Source organism: Anolis carolinensis, chromosome 1 (assembly GCF_035594765.1).
Source record: "Anolis carolinensis isolate JA03-04 chromosome 1, rAnoCar3.1.pri, whole genome shotgun sequence".
Classification (NCBI taxonomy): domain Eukaryota; kingdom Metazoa; phylum Chordata; class Lepidosauria; order Squamata; family Dactyloidae; genus Anolis; species Anolis carolinensis.
In genome coordinates, this window is record NC_085841.1 from 219,005,831 (window position 1) to 219,023,739 (window position 17,909).

The window sequence follows — 17,909 nt, forward strand, 5'->3', positions numbered from 1 at the left end:
TCTCAAGACCTTATAAAACTGGGACTCTATAGCATTGAGTTCAAGAGGTGTTAAACTGCATTCATTCCAGAATGTAGACACACCCTTAGAATTATCATCTCTCTGTCTGGGTTGCTGTGAGTTTTTCCAGGCTTTATGGCCATGTTCCAGAAACATTATCTCTTGACATTTCGCCTACATCTATGGCAGGCATCCTCAGAGGTTGTGAGGTATATTGGAAATTAGACAAGGGTGGTTTATATATCTGTGAAAGGTCCAGGGTGGGAGAAAGAACTCTTGTCTGTTGGAGGCAGGTGTGAATGTTACCTCCTTTCTGTTGAAATTGTCCACGTTTGTGGATTTCAATGGCTTCTCTGTGTCATCTGACATGGTGGTTTTAAGAGTGGTCCAGCGTTTCTGTGTCTTCAAATAATATGCTGTGCCCAGGCTGGTTCATCAAATGCTCCACAATGGCTGACTTCTCTGGTTGAGATAGTCTGCAGTGTATTTCATGTTCCTTGATCCGTGTCTGGCCAATGCTGCGTTTGGTGGTCCCTATGTAGACTTGTCCATAGCTGCATGGTATACGGAGACTCCTACAGAGGTGAGAGGATCCCTCTTGTCCTTTGCTGAACATAGCATTTGTTGGATTTTTTAAGTGAGTCTGTAGATAGTTTGTAGTTGTGTTTCTTCATGAAACAATCAGGGCCAGCTAACACCTGCCAACAAAGGATTCTCCCAGGCAGGAATCAGCCAGGCCTTGAAGCTGCAAGGCTTTTTGATGCTCATCAAATAAGAGAAGGCTGAGAGGAGACATGATAGCCATGTACAAATATGTGAGGGGAAGTCATAGGGAGGAGGGAGCAAGCTTGTTTTCTGCTGCTCTGCAGACTAGGACACGGAACAATGGCTTCAAACGACAGGAAAGGAGATTCCACCTGAACATCAGGAAGAACTTCCTCACTGTGAGGGCTGTTCGGCAGTGGAACTCTCTCCCCCGGACTGTGGTGGAGGCTTTTAAACAGAGGCTGGATGGCCATCTGTCAGGGGTGCTTTGAATGTGATTTCCTGCTTCTTGGCAGGGGGTTGGACTGGGTGGCCCATGAGGTCTCTTCCAACTCTACTATTCTATGATTCTATGATAATTGCGGGCTGTATGGCCATGTTTCAGAAGTATTCTCTCACCCACATCTATGGCAGGCATCCTCAGAGGTTATTGATTATTTATTTATTTACCTTATTTCTACCCTGCCTTTCTCCACCCCAAAGGGGACTCAAGGCAGCTTATATATGGCAACCATTAGATGCATTGAAAACATACAAATAATGACTCAAAAACAATTTAAATTTTTAAATTAATACATATTAAACAATTAAAGCATTTTAAAACAGTTTATGCTAATCAAGGTGGCCAATTGCAACATTCATACTTGCCTCCAACAGACAAGAGTTCTTTCTCCCACCCTGGACCTTCTACACAGAACCATAGCCAGGGAAAAAAATCAGGGGGGAGGTTGAAACTTTTTTTCATCGAATCATGAAGAGTTCCATAATGCAAAATAATTTAGAAATCAAGCTCCATCAATAAACTTCAGTGGACACTCAAGACAGATAAACTTCAGTGGACGCTCGTGGAGATTTGGTTAATCAGTTAAAATTCATGAGTAAACCAGGTTTTTTTTAAACTGAAAAATCTGGGGAGGGGTTGTCTGTTTGAGGCAGGTGTGAATGTTGCAATTAATCACCTTGATTAGCATTGAAAAGCCTTGCAGCTTCAAGGCCTGGCTGATTCCTGCCTGGGGGGAATCCTTTGTTGGGAGGTGTTAGCTGACCCTGATGGTTTCCGGTCTGGAATTCCCCTGTTTTCATAGTGTTGTTTCTTATTTGCTGTCCTGATTTTAGAGTTTTTAAATACTGGCAGCCAGATTTTTTTCATTTCCATGGTTTCCTCCTTTCTGTTGAAATTGTCTACATGATTGTGGATTTCAATGGCTTTTATGTGTAGTCTGACATGGTGGTTGTTACAGTGGTCCAGCATTTCTGTGTTCTCAAATAATACACTGTGTCCAGATTGGTTCATCAAGTGCTCTGCTGACTTGTCTGATTGAGTGAGTCTGCAGTGCCTTTTTTGTTCCTTGATCTGTGTCTGGGCAATGCTGCGTTTGGTGGTCCCTATGAAGACTTGTCCACAGCTGCATGGTCCACAGACCTCATGGATGGCCCATGAGGTCTCTTCCAACTCTACTATTCTATGATTCTATAAGCAGAGGCTGGATGGCCATCTGTCGGGGGTGCTTTGAACGCGATTTCCTGCTACTTGGCAGGGGGTTGGACTGGATGGCCCATGAGGTCTCTTCCAATTCTACTATTCTATGGTATATGGTAGACTCCTGCAGAGGTGAGAGAATCCCTCTTGTCCTTCACTGAACATAGCATTTGTTGGATTTTCTTAGTGGGTCTGTAAATAGTTTGTTGGTTGTGTTTCTTCATGAAACAATCAGGGCCAGCTAACACCTCAAGAATCATTGAGTTGGAAGAGACCTCATAGTCCATCCAGTCCAACCCCCTGCCAAGGTGCAGGAATATAACATTCAAAGCACCCCCGACAGATGGCCATCCAGCCTCTGCTTAAAAGCCTCCAAAGAAGGAGCCTCAAACACACTCTGGGGCAGAGAGTTCCAGTGCTGAACAGCTCTCACAGTGAGGAAGTTCTTCCTAATGTTCAGGAGGAATCTCCTCCCAACAAAGGAATGAGATTTTCCTGCTTCTTGCAGGGGGGTTGGACTGGATGGCCCGTGAGGTCTCTTCCAACTCTACGATTCTATGATTCCCCCAGGCAGGAATCAGTCTGGCTTTGAAGCTGCAAGGGTTTTAAATGATAATCAGGGTGATTTATTGTAACATTCACACCTGCCTCCAACAGACAAGAGTTCTTTCTCACACCCTGGATATTCCACAGATATATAAACCTCCCTTGCCTAGTTTCCAACAGACCTCACTACCTCTGAGGATTTATTTATTTATTGTGTCAGAAGCAAATTGTGGGAGTTGGAGTCCAAAACACCTGGAGGGCCCAAGTCTGCCCATGCCTGGTGTAGACGCATCCTTCCTATGAGCATCTCTCTGCTCTGATACTTGGCTCTGGAAAGAAGGGGCTGAAGAGTTGTGCTTATCCTTCCAGCCCTATAGATAGAAACCCCATGCTTGAAGCCCACCCCTCTCTTTCCAGCCAAACCCCCCACAAAAGAAGCCCAACTTTCTTCCCAACTCGAGAGTGGGTCTGCAAAGAGGCGTTGAACTTTGGAAACGGAGGGATGAAGCCTCTCTGTGTCTGTCTCTGCCTTTGGGGGTTGGAGGGCTCGCTTATTCTGATGAGTGCGGGCAGACAGGAGACAAGAGAGAGAGGGCAGCCACCGCTTTCTCTCTCTCTCTCTCTCTCTGGCCCCCTTCCCTTGAACAGCAACTTTCATTGTTAGGAAGAGGAGCGAGCCGAGTGGGTTGACGTCACTTCGGGAAGGCTTCGCCTGGAAGTGGAGCTGAAGCAACCTTGAGGAGGGAAGCAAGCGGCTTCAATCCGCTGCAAGCCTGGGACTCTAAGCAGAAGAGAGGCGGAGAAAGGCTCCGGCAGCGAGAACAAGGGCCACGCTATGACTCCCCCCCGCTAGATCGTCCCAGTCTTGCTGATTTCCCGTCCAGACCCCACGCATCCCACCCACCCTTCTCACGCCCCCTCCGTTGCTCTCTCTCCACCAAAGGAATCCTCTTCCAAACGGCAAAGGTAAGGCTCGGTTTTGGGGAGGTTGGGTTGCAGTCTGGGTTGTCAAAGGAGAAGGGAGACGGGGGAAAGAAAGGCTGGTGCGGGATCCTGGTTCCTGGCATCTCTTTGTTGCTGAGGAGAAGGTGTCTCAGGCGTGTTTTGCTCCTCTTGCTCTCTTCCCCGGTCGGAGCCCTAGAAGGAGAAGAAGGAGCAGCAGTGGCTTCTCCCAGCCTGGAAAGTGAAACTGACCTTGTGCCACTCGGGGCGGGCGGCTGGGCACCGGAGTGGGAGGGGGCTTGGCAGGCAGAGGGGCCTGGCAGGGGAGGGATGGGGCCCAGGAGCAAAAGGAGGAGCACCTTTGGGAGGCCTGGCAGCCTTTGACCCTTGGCCAGCCCAGGCAGGCAGGCACCAAGGCACTCCTCCCTCCGCCTCCTTTTGGCTTGCCTGCCCCTTTCGCCACTTTCTTTTCCTCCTTGGCTTGATCCATTCGCCCTAGGCATGACAGCCAGCCCTACAGCCCCTCATCTTTTGGAAACAGAAAGACGGAAAGGAGGTTCAGATCACCCCAAAGTGAGGGAGGGAAAGGCATTAGGGACTCTTTCTGGATCTTAAGAGCCCCTCTCTCTGGACATTAGAGCCCCTTTCTAGACCTAAAGAGCCTCTCTGTGGATCTCAGGACCCCCCTTTTGGACCTTAAGAGTCCCTCTTTGGAGAGAACCCCTTTCTAGACTTTTAAGAACCGCTTTCTAGACTTTAAGAGTCGCTTTCTAGACTTTAAGAGCCCCTTTCTGGACTTAAGAGCCCCCCTCTGGATCTCAAGAGCCCCCCCCCCCCTCTGGACCTTAAGAGCATCTCTCTGAACATTAAAGCCCCTCTCTGGATCTCAAGAACCCCTTTCTACATCTTAAGAGCCCCTCTCTGGACATTAGAGCCCACCTCTGGACCTTAAGAACGTCTTTCTGGACCTTACGAGCCCCTCTTTGGACCTCAAGAGCGACCCCCCCCCCCTTCTGGACCTTAAGAGCCTATTTCTGGATCTTAAGAACTTCTTTCTGGACCTTAAGAACCCCTCTCTGGACATTAGAGTCCCTCTCTGGATCTCAAAAGCCCCCTTCTGGACCTCAAGAGCCTATTTTTGGACCCTAAGAGCCTATTTCTGGACCTTAAGAGCCCTCTCTGGATCTTAAGAACCTCTTGCAAGACCTTAGTGCCCCTCTCTGGACCTTAAGAACCCCTTTCTGGATCCTAGATACTCTTGTTGGACCCCAGAGCCCCTCTCTGGACCTTAAGAGCCCTTCATTGGACCTTAAGAACCTCATGCTGGACCTTAAGGGCTCCTTTCTGGACCTTAGAGACCCTTTCTGAACTTCAGATGTTCTTACTGGACCTCTGGATTTTATCAGACCCTTTCTGGATCCTCAATACCCTTGCTAGACCCAGGAGCTCCTTTCCAGACCTCAGCAGCCTTTTCTAGACCTTAGGAGCTCTTCTCTGTACCTTAGGAACCCCTCTGGATCTTAAGAACCTTTTGCAAGACCTTAGCGCCCCTTTCTGGACCTTAAGAGCCCCTTTCTGGATCCTAGATGCGCTTGCTGGACCCTAGAGCCCCTCTCTGGACCTTAAGAGCCCCTCATTGGATCTTAAGAATCCCTTTCTGGATCCTAGATGCTCTTGCTGGACCCTAGAGCCCCTCTCTGGACCTAAGAACTCCTTGCTGGACCTTAAGAGCTCTGGATCTTAAGAACCTCTTGCTGGACCTTAAGGGCCCCTTTCTAGACCCTTTCTGAACTTAGGATGTTCTTGCTGGACCATGAGAGCCCCTCTCTGGATTTTATCAAACCCTTTCTGGATCCTCAATACACTTGCTAGACCCCGGAGCTCCTTTCCGGACCTCAGCAGCCCCTTTCTAGACCTCAGCAGCCCTTCTCTGCACCTTAGGAACCCCTCTCTGGATCTTAGGAACCTCTGGACCTGAGAGGCTCTTCCTGGACACCTTTTGCTAGAATTAGAGGCTCTTTCTGAACATTAAAGGCTCTTGCTAGAGTCTTAGAGGCTCTTTCTGGTCATTAAAGGCTCTTGCTAGACCTTCCAGGCTCTTTCTGGACCTTAAGAGTCTGTTTCTGAATCTTAACATTATCTGGTTGGACACCAGTGGCACTTGCTGGACATTAAGGGCTCTTTCCAGGCATTAGAGCCCTTTTCTGGACTTTCTCTCCCTTCCCTCCCACAGCCCACTTTTCTCCTGCTTCCTCCTGTATGTCTGTTTGCCAGAGTTGCCCCCCCCCAAGACCCCCTCCTCTGTGGGGTTTGTTTGTTTTGACAAATGGGGCGACCAGGGCGCCTTGGTGTGGCTTTCTTTTCCCCGCCTGCCCCTCTCCGTCCGTCCTTGCTTCCCTGCCTCCCTCCCTCGCCTTCTCTTTCTTTTGTCCTTCGAAAAAAGCCGGAGAAGCAGCTGCAGCCCTTTGGCGGAGTTGTTGAAATTTATCCCTTTGTGTATATTACAATATCCTCCATTTTTCCACTCCCCCCCCCCCTCCTCTCTTCTCTCTCTCCCTGCCCTCTCAAGAACAAGAGCCTTTCGCCATCTTGGGCTTCTCCTCCGTCTCCTTTTCTAATTTCCAAGCCGGGTGCCTCAGCGCCTGCCTTGCTCCTCTTCCTCAGCGTGAAGAGAATTCTGCCTTTGGGCAGCCTGGCCTTCTTGGCAGGAAAGGCACCAAAGTGGCGGGCAGCTTCCCAGGGACGGGCCGTGACGTCATGTAAAGTTTGAGAAGGGGGCTTCAAAGTCTCCCTCCTGCAACGGTGTGTGTCTATGAGTATGGTTTATTACTATTTCTCTCTCCAAAAGGATTTCTGGTCGAACAAGTTTCGAGCTCCCAGGGGAAAGAGGGAGTCTTTCTAGAAAAGTATTTTTGTAACAGGTGGAGAAAACTGTCTAGACTTCTCTCCTTGGCTATGTCTGGGCTTTTCGGTGTTACAATCATATCATTTATTTTGGTTAGACTGGTTGCTCTTTGGGGTCTCTTCCAGTTCACACTAGAGCAGGCATGGGCAAACTTGGGCCCTGCAGGTGTTTTGGACTTCAACTCCCATACTTCCTGGCCTCAGGCCCTTTCCTTTTCCCCCTCAGCCGCTTAAGCGGCTGAGGGGGAAAAGGAAAGGGCCTGAGGCCAGGAAGTGTGGGAGTTGAAAGTCCAAAACACCTGCCAGGGCCCAAATTTGCCCATACCTGCACTAGAGCATAGATTCACTTCAAGGCCATTTTACGGAGAGGGCTTTAAACAGCTCAGCCAGACAGGTCCTGGGCCTCACCAGACTACAAATCCCAGAAACCGGATTTAAAGTGGATTCACGCTCTAGTGCAGGGTCCTCAAACTTTTTAAGTGTAGGGTCGGTTCACGGTCCTTCAGACTGTTGCAGGGCCGGACTACGATGAAATAGTCCCAAATAAGGATTGTTGTAGGAGCCCCGATGGCAAAGTGTGTTAAAGCACTGAGCTGCAGAACTTGCAGACCGAAAGGTCCTAGGTTCACATCCCGGGAGTGGAGTGACCACCTGCTATTAGCTCCAGCTTCTGCCAACCTAGCAGTTCGAAAACATGCCAATGTGAGTAGATCAATAGGTACTGCTCCGGCGGGAAGGTAAGGGCGCTCCATGCAGTCATGCCGGCCACATGACCTTGAAGGTTCTACGGACAACGCCGGCTCTTCGGCTTAGAAATGGAGATGAGCACCAACCCCCAGAGTGGACTTAAAGTCAGGGAAAACCTTTACCTTTACCTTTAGGATTGTTGTTGTGTGCCTTCAAGTAAGACTTAATTCAATGCTAAGTCTAAAGTTTAGGACAGGGGCCAGGTAAATTTATTTATTTATTTATTTATTTACAGCATTTATATTCCGCCCTTCTCACCCCGAAGGGGACTCAGGGCGGATCACATTACACATATAGGCAAACATTCAATGCCTTTTAACATAGAACAAAGACAAACAAACATAGGCTCCGAGCAGGGCTCGAACTCATGACCTCCTGGTCAGAGTGATTCATTGCAGTTAATTGCACTGGCTTGCTCTCCCGCCTGCGCCACAGCCCGGGCCTAAATGACCTTAGAGGGCCACATCCGGCCCCGAGCCTTAATTTGGGGACCCCTGCTCTAATGTGATGACGTTGCAATTCTATGATTCTGTGGTTTGCTATTTTCTTCTCACATGTCACTGATGGAGAAGGCTTGTTCCTTTTTGCAAGTGACCCCGTGTCAGTGGGCAAAGTGACAAATGACTTCTTAAGGGGGCAGTGCCTGCAAATGCATTTTAAATAAAGAGTTGTGGATTGTGTTGTCGAAGGCTTTCATGGGTTGCTGTGTGTGACCACTTTTTTGGATGACTAGGAGTAACATCACATCACTTTCAGTTGCTTTTATGTATGTTTTGGGTTGGTTTGCAGCAATATTTAGCTGCAGTTAGGGAAATTGAGTGGTGTTTTCTTTTGGTCAGAACATTTGTTCAGTAGAGATGAAGTGGGAAGATCTGTGAGGTTGCATAGGATTCTTTGGGGGGCTGTAAAGTACCCATTAAACTGGGTTGCTGTGAGTTTTCCGGGCTGTATGTTGCCATGTTCCAGAAGCATTCTCTCCTGACATTTCACCCACATCTATGGCAGGCATCCTCAGAGGTTGTGAGGTCTGTTGGAAACTAGGCAAGTGGGATTTATATATCTGTGGAAAGTCCAGGTTGGGAGAAAGAACTCTTGTCTGTTTGAGGCAAGTGTGAATCTTGCAATTGATCAAGGTGATCAGAGAATGCTTCTGAAACATGGCCATACAGCCCAGAAAACTCACAGCAATCCAGTTATGGATTGCTTTTACTATGCTGTTTCCTAATACAGAGTCTAGCAATCCTAGATGTTGCATGCCTTTTCGACTGTGTCTGGGATTTGTTGTTTCCAGCTTGATCCAAATATACCCAGGTCTTTATCGAATGCTGCGTTCCTGTCTCAAAAATTGCTTCTCAAAAAAACAAAATAAACAAATAGATACTCCCATCTTATTATCTAATGGCTGCAAGCTCTTAAAACTTTTAGTTATTTAAAGGCAAACAATGAAAGATATTGCAATTTCCATATACTTTCCCTTAAAATAAAGTTGTTTTCATTTTAGAAAAAGTTGCCCTGATCGTGGGGCAAAACTTGGGGAAAACTGGGCTCTATGTGAAAACACAGAATTCAGTTTTTCTTTTTCAGTTTCCTGTATGTGTTTGGTATTTCTCTCCATCTATTTACACATGCACTAACAACACGAAAACTCCCTGTGTTTAATTTGCATTTCCTTTGTCTTCACGTTGAGGGGGGAAGACTTACCATTGACTACAATTAACATGGAAACAAACAGGCACGTTTTAAGCATATCAAGATGTTCTTTTCTTCAATACACTCCACACTAATAGACAAATTTAGCATATTTTTATGCTTGGGTAGGAAATCTGCTTTCATGTTTACAAAAGTAAGCTGTTTACCTTAATATGTTCTTTTCTTTTCCTTTTTAAAAAGCAAGCCACTTCAGAAAGCTGGGTTGAATTGAATGGCTGCCAGTGATGTGACTCTTAGGTAGATGAAAATGTTGAAACAGTTAAAAGCACACAGAACAGATGGCTTTAAATTATACATGCAACAAAGGCTTGGGAGATTTGGCAGATTATAAATGGTGAGCAACAGAAGATAAGCAGTTTAAGAAAATGATAGTTAAGTATATTTGATATCGCACACCTATTGTAAACTGTGCACGTTTTTAGGCACAATGGTGCATAAATCAATAAAGCATGAAATACCAAGAAAATTATAGCTGAAACAAATGCCAGTATTGGATATATATCTGCGTGTGGCATGTTGGGAATCTTAAGTATTTAAGAAGTGAATGCATTTTAGGTGTTGAGATAATTTCCACACAAGGTCTTACAAGGATTTTTTTAAAAGCCTGGAATTTTGATTATTTGAAAACAAGACTTGATAGAAACACATGCATATGAATGGCTCTGTGTATAACTCTGGATTAACTGTCTGACCATTTAAGCGATGTCGGGTTTTAGGCTGTAGATTTTTAAAATAAAAATATCCCATTACTTTAGTATTTTAAAAATGTATCAACCAAAATAAGTGATTGGTATTTGTCTTGAACTGCATCAGTAACATCACAGCACTGATCCATCCTTGAAATTCCCAGAAATTGAGCTAAAATTGTGTACTGTCAACAAAGTAGCTTTCGTACCTATAATTTAGCCTTAAAGTAATACATACTCAGTGTGAAGGAGTTAAAATTACTCTGCTATATGCTTAGGTCAGTGCAGGAGGGGTAGATTTCTGTGGATAATAGTTGGATATATTTTTGATTACAGTAAAAGAGCTGTAATTATGAAATTTATCAAGAATATTAACAAAAAAACCAAATATCATACCTTCTGATTATGTCACAGTATTTGTCATTCATTCATACCTGATGCATGGTCAGATCAGAGGTGCAAAGCAAATAAATATATATATTATATTGATTTTTCAAAAACATACAAAATTCAGATTGAAGGCTAATGGAAGCTTGAGATTTTGGGGATGTCTTTACACCTTCCTTCATTTCTTTGTTTGCATGTTTATTATAGAACTGCAGTGTGAAGGAGCAGATGTTTTGCCAAACATCCTGATGTGTTGCTTTTTCTTAAGGGAGTGCGTAACTGTTCCTTCTGATGCATTGGCTTGACAGCTGGTTGATTTCATGGAGCTGCTAAGAAGCCATTAGTGGTGTCATTGAATTGAAACAGAACAGTTACTCTCAGCTTGAACTGCAATTGTTAATGTCTTTGTTGCTACTTTTGTGTTTCCTGCACAAAACACCAAATATCACAGTTGCAGGAAAGTTCATATCTTTGAATTAGTGAAGTCATTGAATTAGTGAAACTGTATTAATGATGCTTGGTTATTTTTTGGTGCTAAATATACTTATTAGACCATATCTAGAAATAAAATAAGGATTTTTGTTTCTAAAGATATGAGAGGGAAAAAGACTTACAAGGAATCTTCGTCAGGACACTATGTTCCTTCCAAACCAATCGTAGTAGTAGTATTTGTTGTTAAAACAGAGCCCATGCTGCTATTTATTTTCAGTAATTTCAACTCAGGTTTAAAAGTAATTATCCAAAACTAGCACACAGTTTCACACATTTAAGTCCAGTTGAAAACAATAGATCTCACAAGTGAAAGATTGAGGCCCACGTGCTGAACAGCTCAGATGTGTTTTTGTTTTAGAATAGGAGTTGAATTATATTTGCCTTTAACTGATTGATTTGTGCATTTATTACCCTTAATTCTATGATAGTAAAAAGAAACAAGATTTTTTTACTTGTTTCTGAATATATGTCAAGATCCTTACTTTTTATTACCAAATAGACTGTTGGTCATTAAAATAAACCAGGTTTTAACAACAACCTATGATCCTTTCAAAAAAGTATTTATCAAATAGCACAAAATACTGACAAAGTTAAAAAGATAGATAATTATGTATTCACATTAGAAGGCTGCTTGAGAATTGATCTCTTACAAATGAACCTGTGCATTAATAAAATTGTGCTATGGAGAGGGAAACACATTTCAGCAAGACAGATTAATAAAACCATTTCATGAGCCATGTTTGTCAGTCAATGTGTTTGATGGAGGGAGGACAGTGTTGGGAGAACTATTAAAATAACAGTAGTAGTGCCAAGCACCAGTATCAAACATTTGAAGTATTCAAAGGGCTACATGCAAATATTATCTTACAAGCAAACTGTCAAGAAGCAAAGTAGTATTATTTTCGCAATGTAGATTTCCTTTAATCGTGTCATAAGCAAATTGAGAACATACTGCAAGTCACTTCTGGTGTGAGAGAATTGGCCGTCTTCAAAGACATTGCCAAGGGGATGCCCGGATATATTACCATCCTGTGGGGGGCCTCTCTCATGTCCCCACATGGGAAGCTAGAGCTTACAGAGGGGAGCTCACCCCATCTCATGCATTCAAACTGCCAACCTTTAGGTCAGCAGTTCAGTTGGCACAAGGGTTTAACCCACCGCACCACTGCAGCTCTACAATGTAGATGAAAACCTGTGGCAAAGAGAATAATTACATTTAAGGTTATCTCACAAATTTAAGGTAATCTAGAAAATTTCTGGCTCTGATGAGATTTGTACAAGGATCTTCCAAATCATTTTTGTGAGATGTAATCCTGACCATTCCTACTGAGCAACATGAATAACATTTGGACTTACCGGTAGTAACTCAGCAAGACTTAAATGGTCCATAGTTCAGTCTGTATAGTAACACTTATGCTGGTGTTCCTGGCACCTTTGGGGGGGGGGGGAGCAGTTACAGAGTTCCCTCACTACTTCGTGGTTTGTTTTTCGTGGATTCACTGTTTTGTAGTTTTTCAATAAACACTAAAAAAAATAATAACCATAAAAATTATGATTTTTCTTTCCTTCCTTTCTCTCTCTTTCTCCTTCCTTCCTAAGGGGAAGCCGAAGGAAGGAAGGAAGGAAGGAAGGAAGGAAGGAAGGAAGGAAGGAAGGAAGGAAGGAAGGAGAAGGAGCTGAAGGGAGAGAAAAGGAGGCTGAAGCAGCTTTGTGAGATTGTAAACAACACAGTTGGACAGCATCAGTGGGAATGTAAACAATACAAATATAGTAATGTATATACACTATATACATATAGTCCCTACTTTGTGGATTTTCACTTTTCGCGGGTGGTCCTGGAACGTAACCCCTGTGATAAGTGAGGGAACACTGTAATCATAAAAAACATTCAAAGATGTAGTGCTTGTCTTGATTGACAAATAGCTAGAACTCTCCAAGTTTTATTTATTTCAAATAGAGATAGGCAAAGTGTGGCCCTCTAAATGCTGCTAAATCACAGCTCTTGGCATGCCAATTGGCTGTGCTGGTTAGCTTGCTCTTTCCATCCAACATCAGGAGTCTGCAATTTTCCCACCCTAGTTAAGTGTTTGTACTCTTCAGTTGAAACAATTGCCAGCTGTAATGGAATAAAAGCAATTCTAATGTTGTGTGGTGATCCAAAGGGGAAAAGAGATTCCACCTAAATATTAGGTGGCAAGGATTGTTCAGCAGTGGAATATGCTGCCCCAGGGTATAGTGGAGTCTCCTTTGGAGGCTTTTAAGCAGAGGCTGGATGACCATCTGTCAGGGTTTCTTTGATGGTGTGTTCCTGAAAGGCAGGGGGTTGCACTGTATGGCCCTTGTGGTCTCTTCCAGTTCTATGATTCTAATTTATTCAGAAATATATGTGGGTAGGATTGTTGTATGTATGTATGTATTTTATTTGTATCTCACTCTGTCTTTTAAAAAATCCTCAAAGTGGACTATACAAATATTCAAACTTTTTTTGTTAGTATGTGCACATGGAAAAGTTTTGCCCCAAAATGTAGGATTTGTATTTACACTTCCTTGTGTCTGAAATAAAAAAAAAACTTGAGTATTCGATTTTGGTATTAAATATAGTTTTTGCATTCACTGCATCCATATTTTTGGGTAGATATTTTTTATTATAGTATTTTTTTACAGAACGTCTTTTGTATATATCCAACCTGATTTAGTGATCCAAGGGCTAATATTATTGCCAGAGAGTTTTTGTGCCTCTGAGGTTTTCTCCATTCATTTCAGTAGAGGAAGGGGTGGAAGAAATTAAGGATCAGCTTTCCAGTGTTGTTTCCATATCTTTTCCCCAAAAGTTTGACTCAATGTAAGTAGCAAATTAAAACAAACAGTGCAATTAAAATATGTTGCTGGACTGCAACTTACATCATCCTTCACCAGTAGCTATGCTGGGGTTGATGAGAATTGAACTTCTAAAAGGCCACTATTTGCCTATTCTTGATATGTGAACAGAGTTTTACATTCACATGGGAGTGAAGAGCAAACACAGATCACCTGAGCCCTTCCACATGCACAGTGGAGGACCTTCTTAGAGCAACACCAGAGGCACTCCAAGTGTCCAGCTACTGGTAAAAGGACATTTAGTATAATGCCAAGTTTTTCTAACTTTGTGATTTCAAATACATTTCAACTTGTACTCGCAGTTCACTTCTGACATGATAAATAAATAAATGGGAGTGAAAATAGGATTATTTGAAGATACTAATTCTATAAATCATACTGCCACAATGTATTTCTGAATACATTTATTTCAAACCGATGTGTGTTTCAAATATATATAAACTTAATCATTTTAAAGTCAAGCAACTCAATTTCCTCTTAAATTTGATTGCAAAGGAAAATTAAGTTAATTGCTCTATGGTTTTAAATGTTAGATCTGCAAAGCTAATGGATGCATTTTTGTGAGTGATATTAATTGTTCAAACGACATTGTTCTGTCTTCATTTTTCTCTGTTTTGTCTACTGTTGTTGAAAGGGCAACTTCATGTTTTTGTATGCATATGTGCAGAGAAGGGAAAAGGAATACTAATGTCTAAGATTTGTCTGTACTTGCCATAGTGTTTTAACTGTTCTTCTTGTTAATTCTGCTTTCATTAGTTTTTCTCACACAGCAAAACAAATTAATCAGATTTTGTTAAAATCTACAATCACTTGCCACTGCAGAATTAGATTCATATGTAACATACTAAGCATGTTCACTCAGGAGTAAGTTCAGTGAGATTTATTCTGGCTAGTTGAGGTCTAAAGATATAGGAGTGTGAGCAGGAGCTTGCTTAGCATTGCCACATTCTTCCCATTTTGCACATAGTGAGACCAGATCTGTTTAGTGGGATGGACCTTTTCTATCAATGGAGACCAGTTGGGTTAGTTGTTTAACTTTTGTATTCTGTGAGGTGATTTGGCTATTTTGTTTCAATTTACATTGTAAGCCATATTTGGGTCCCATACTAGGAGAAAGGCATGATACCAGTTCCAATTGTTTAAGAATGAGAAAAGCTCCCTGTGGCAGACATTTGTCTTCACCAAAGGGGTAGAAGTGGAGTGCTTATCTCTGCCACCAAACAACAAGAACACTTGGAGATGTCTGCTGTCTGTAGTAAGGCTTTTCAGGATTGCATCCTTGAGCACATATCACACAAGCATCCCTAAATCCATCTTCGAATGTGGATATTTTTTAAAGTTACTAGATTACTGCTCAGAAGAAATCCTTCCCCATACCACTTTCAGCTTTGGAATAGTTCAAATTGTGTTTTATATAGTAGTGGTTTTATTTTGTATTCTACTGTATGTTTATTGTATGCATTGTTTTAGGCACCTTATGCCATATGTAAGCTGCCCTGAGTCCCGTTGGGGAGATGGACACAGGGTACAAAAATAAAGTTCTTGTTTTTGTTGTTTTGTTGTTATATTAATAGTTACAATTCAATATTCTGCTTGTATTCTTGTAAATATTGTCCATTGTGTTTTTTATATGGCTGACTCACAGATAGATTTTTTGCCATATGGAATCAAGATTTCTTTTAGTACTTACTACAATCTTTTTCAAAGCCTGGCTTCATGCATATTGCAATATTGATACACCCTGTTTTTTGCTAGCACCATCATGTAGTCTCTGTTAGCATGTTAACATGTTTCGTTTAATGTTAAGGTGAATGGATTCAGTTCTGATCGTGTTTCTTTAACTGAAGCTGGTTAACTGACTTTGGTCAAGATTATGTTGGATCTCTAGAAGAGTACAAAACTCAGATGTGTGCTTACACTGATAGTATAGGAGATGAAGCCTGTGGGGTTTTTTCCAGCTTCAAAATAGTGGCCAGATGGCTTCTGGCTGCAGCTCTAGCCACTGCCACTGGTTGGTTGCCCACAGAGGTGCAGATGGCTGCCATCTAACTCCTGTTGCACAGCTAGGGAAGGAGGAGTAACATTCTCCTTCCAGACAAAGGTGGAAGCTGATCTTTGTTGGCAATGCAACTGTGACTGGTTAACCGATGAGCACACTGTTGTGGCCATTCTGGCTGCAGAGTTAGAACTATGCTGGGAGCTGTCTGTTTGCTGTCGTGCAACTAGAGTAAATGCATTGCACCAGGACATGCTGGGTACCTCCTTGCACAATGTCCTCAAACTATCTGCACTGGTGTAATTGTTAGGTTGGGTATGTCCCCAACTTTTGTTGGTGATCTTAGCATTAACTTTTGAACATTGTCCATGTAGACTTAACGTAATGGCAGCATGAGAAACCAGGTGTTAATTTCTGACATTTTTATCCAAGTTACTTCCCATTCAGTTTCTTGCTAATATTTATGTTGGCTTCAATAGTATCTATAATGCAGCCATACTAGATCTGCATAGCAAAAATCCATTTTATTCTTTGTATACCTCATATAATAACCCTACTACGGGATTGTTCCTGAAAGCCATTCCTTTAAAAATCTGAAATACCGAAGAAAAGGAATAGTTACAGATGGCAACACACTTTAGAATATTACAACTCTGCTGCATTTTATATTTGGATTTTTAAAAATATTACTGTTTTACTGACCATCCCTCAGTGGTGACTTGGAAGTATAAGAGAAATAAATACACTAATCATGATTTACAAGCTTTGATCACTGGTCCACTGAGAATGTATAATAATAAAAGTGAAACTTTTATACTCACACTTCTGTTTTAAGTGGTCCATATGGAAAATGTCCTTTTGAATAGAATGCAGCTTCTTTCTACTTTATATGTTGGGGATTTGATCTGAAACAAATGGCGACAAGGAAAATACTTTTTTTCCCCTTTGGGTTTAAATCAAAAGCCATGGTAGTAGTGAGACAGAGTCACATTAAAATGCAAGCACATTTACAAGAAATGATGGTTTTATATTTATAATAAAATATAAAGAGTATTACACCAGCTGCAGTGTTTGAACAAATCTACACTGTAAGCAAAAAACTGCTTAATTTTTTTCTCTCTGACGGGAAATCCAGCACGAAGATAATTATTGCACTGGTCCAATGGATGTGCAGAGACATAATTGTGTGTTTTTAACCCTGTTTTTCTGTTCTTACACTTTTCCACAAGCATGCACTCATTAATCAAAGACACTGCACTCCTGCTGAGGGCGGAGAGGTTCATCAAATTGGCAGCCGGTTTGGTGCAAAGAACGGTGTACTGAAGCTCTTAACGCGCTGGGACATAAATAAATCTAAGGTCTTTGTATGCAAACCCTGGAGGTTAATACTGCATAATTCAATGTCCTGTCTTTGTTTTTATGATTGATGTTTTTAAATGTTTGAAGCTTGATGCAAGTCTTCTGCTAGGTCAGGACTTACAGTCTGATTGGCTGAAGCAAAAGGGGGAAAAAGGCATCAGGCTGGCAAGGGGACTTTGAGTATGCTGCGGAGGTTTTGATTTTTATCCCCCCCCCTCTCCCCGCCTTTCTCCTAGAAGATCATTGTCATATTGCCTGAACTGTTATAGGAATGTTCCAGTGATTGACAACCCCTGCTGTGATAATGGACCTAGTGCATGAAATGCCAATAGTTTGGTCCTATTTGTTCGGAAGCTTACTGCTATTTGTATCCTTAACAGAACTAACATGTAGAACAAGGGGAAACGACTGGGATTTCTCTGTTGAAATAGTGCTGGGATTTGGTTTTAACATGAATTGGTTGCATATTCATAATTTAAGAACAACTGGTTACAGCCAGAAAACAGTCATTTGCAAGCTATTATACACCATTCGACTAACACAAGGAACCTGGTCTCAGGCTCCGTCCTCCCGCCTGGGTTTATTGATCTACCTGCATTTAAAATCTAGTCACTGCTGTCCAGGGAGGCCTTTCATTTTCGCTGTGCTTGCAACATAGATGAGGTTCAATTTTAAATATTTAATTTTAACTAAATGCTGAGGAAAATGATAAAGTGCACAAGCCTTGAAGGAACAACCCCGTATGGATCAGTGGTGACCGCACATCTTTAATGCAGAAAGTACTATTTATTGGAAACACGTTTCTTCAGCCTTCTCGGGCTTTTGATTGCTTGTGGAGTTCAGAGCAAGGAATCAGATTTAGTCAAGGTTACCTTCTTGATTCCGCAGCTCTTAAAAATGCAGTGTGTTATTTTTCTGCTTTGCCCACACACAGAGATTTTGCTGGAGTGTGCGAGTATATAATAAAGGAACGAAAGGAAAGGAAATTTATTCATAACCAGCTTTTGATAGGAAAGAA

General features: G+C 42.5%; 1 protein-coding gene across 17 annotated transcripts in view; it reads left to right on the forward strand.

Moving 5' to 3' along the window:
• The first annotated feature begins 3,430 nt into the window (after positions 1 to 3,430).
• The window catches only part of baz2b (bromodomain adjacent to zinc finger domain 2B), a 286,844-nt gene continuing 272,365 nt past the window's right edge, over positions 3,431 to 17,909 (forward strand). For 10 of the 17 annotated variants that reach the window (XM_062969376.1, XM_062969200.1, XM_062969242.1 and 7 more), the window contains exon 1: positions 3,456 to 3,757. The gene's annotated coding sequence lies outside the window, so the exon portion shown is untranslated. Of the gene's footprint in view, positions 3,758 to 6,516; positions 6,536 to 17,909 lie in introns of those variants that run through there. The other 7 variants (XM_062969577.1, XM_062969610.1, XM_062969407.1 and 4 more) reach the window with 5 other exon arrangements.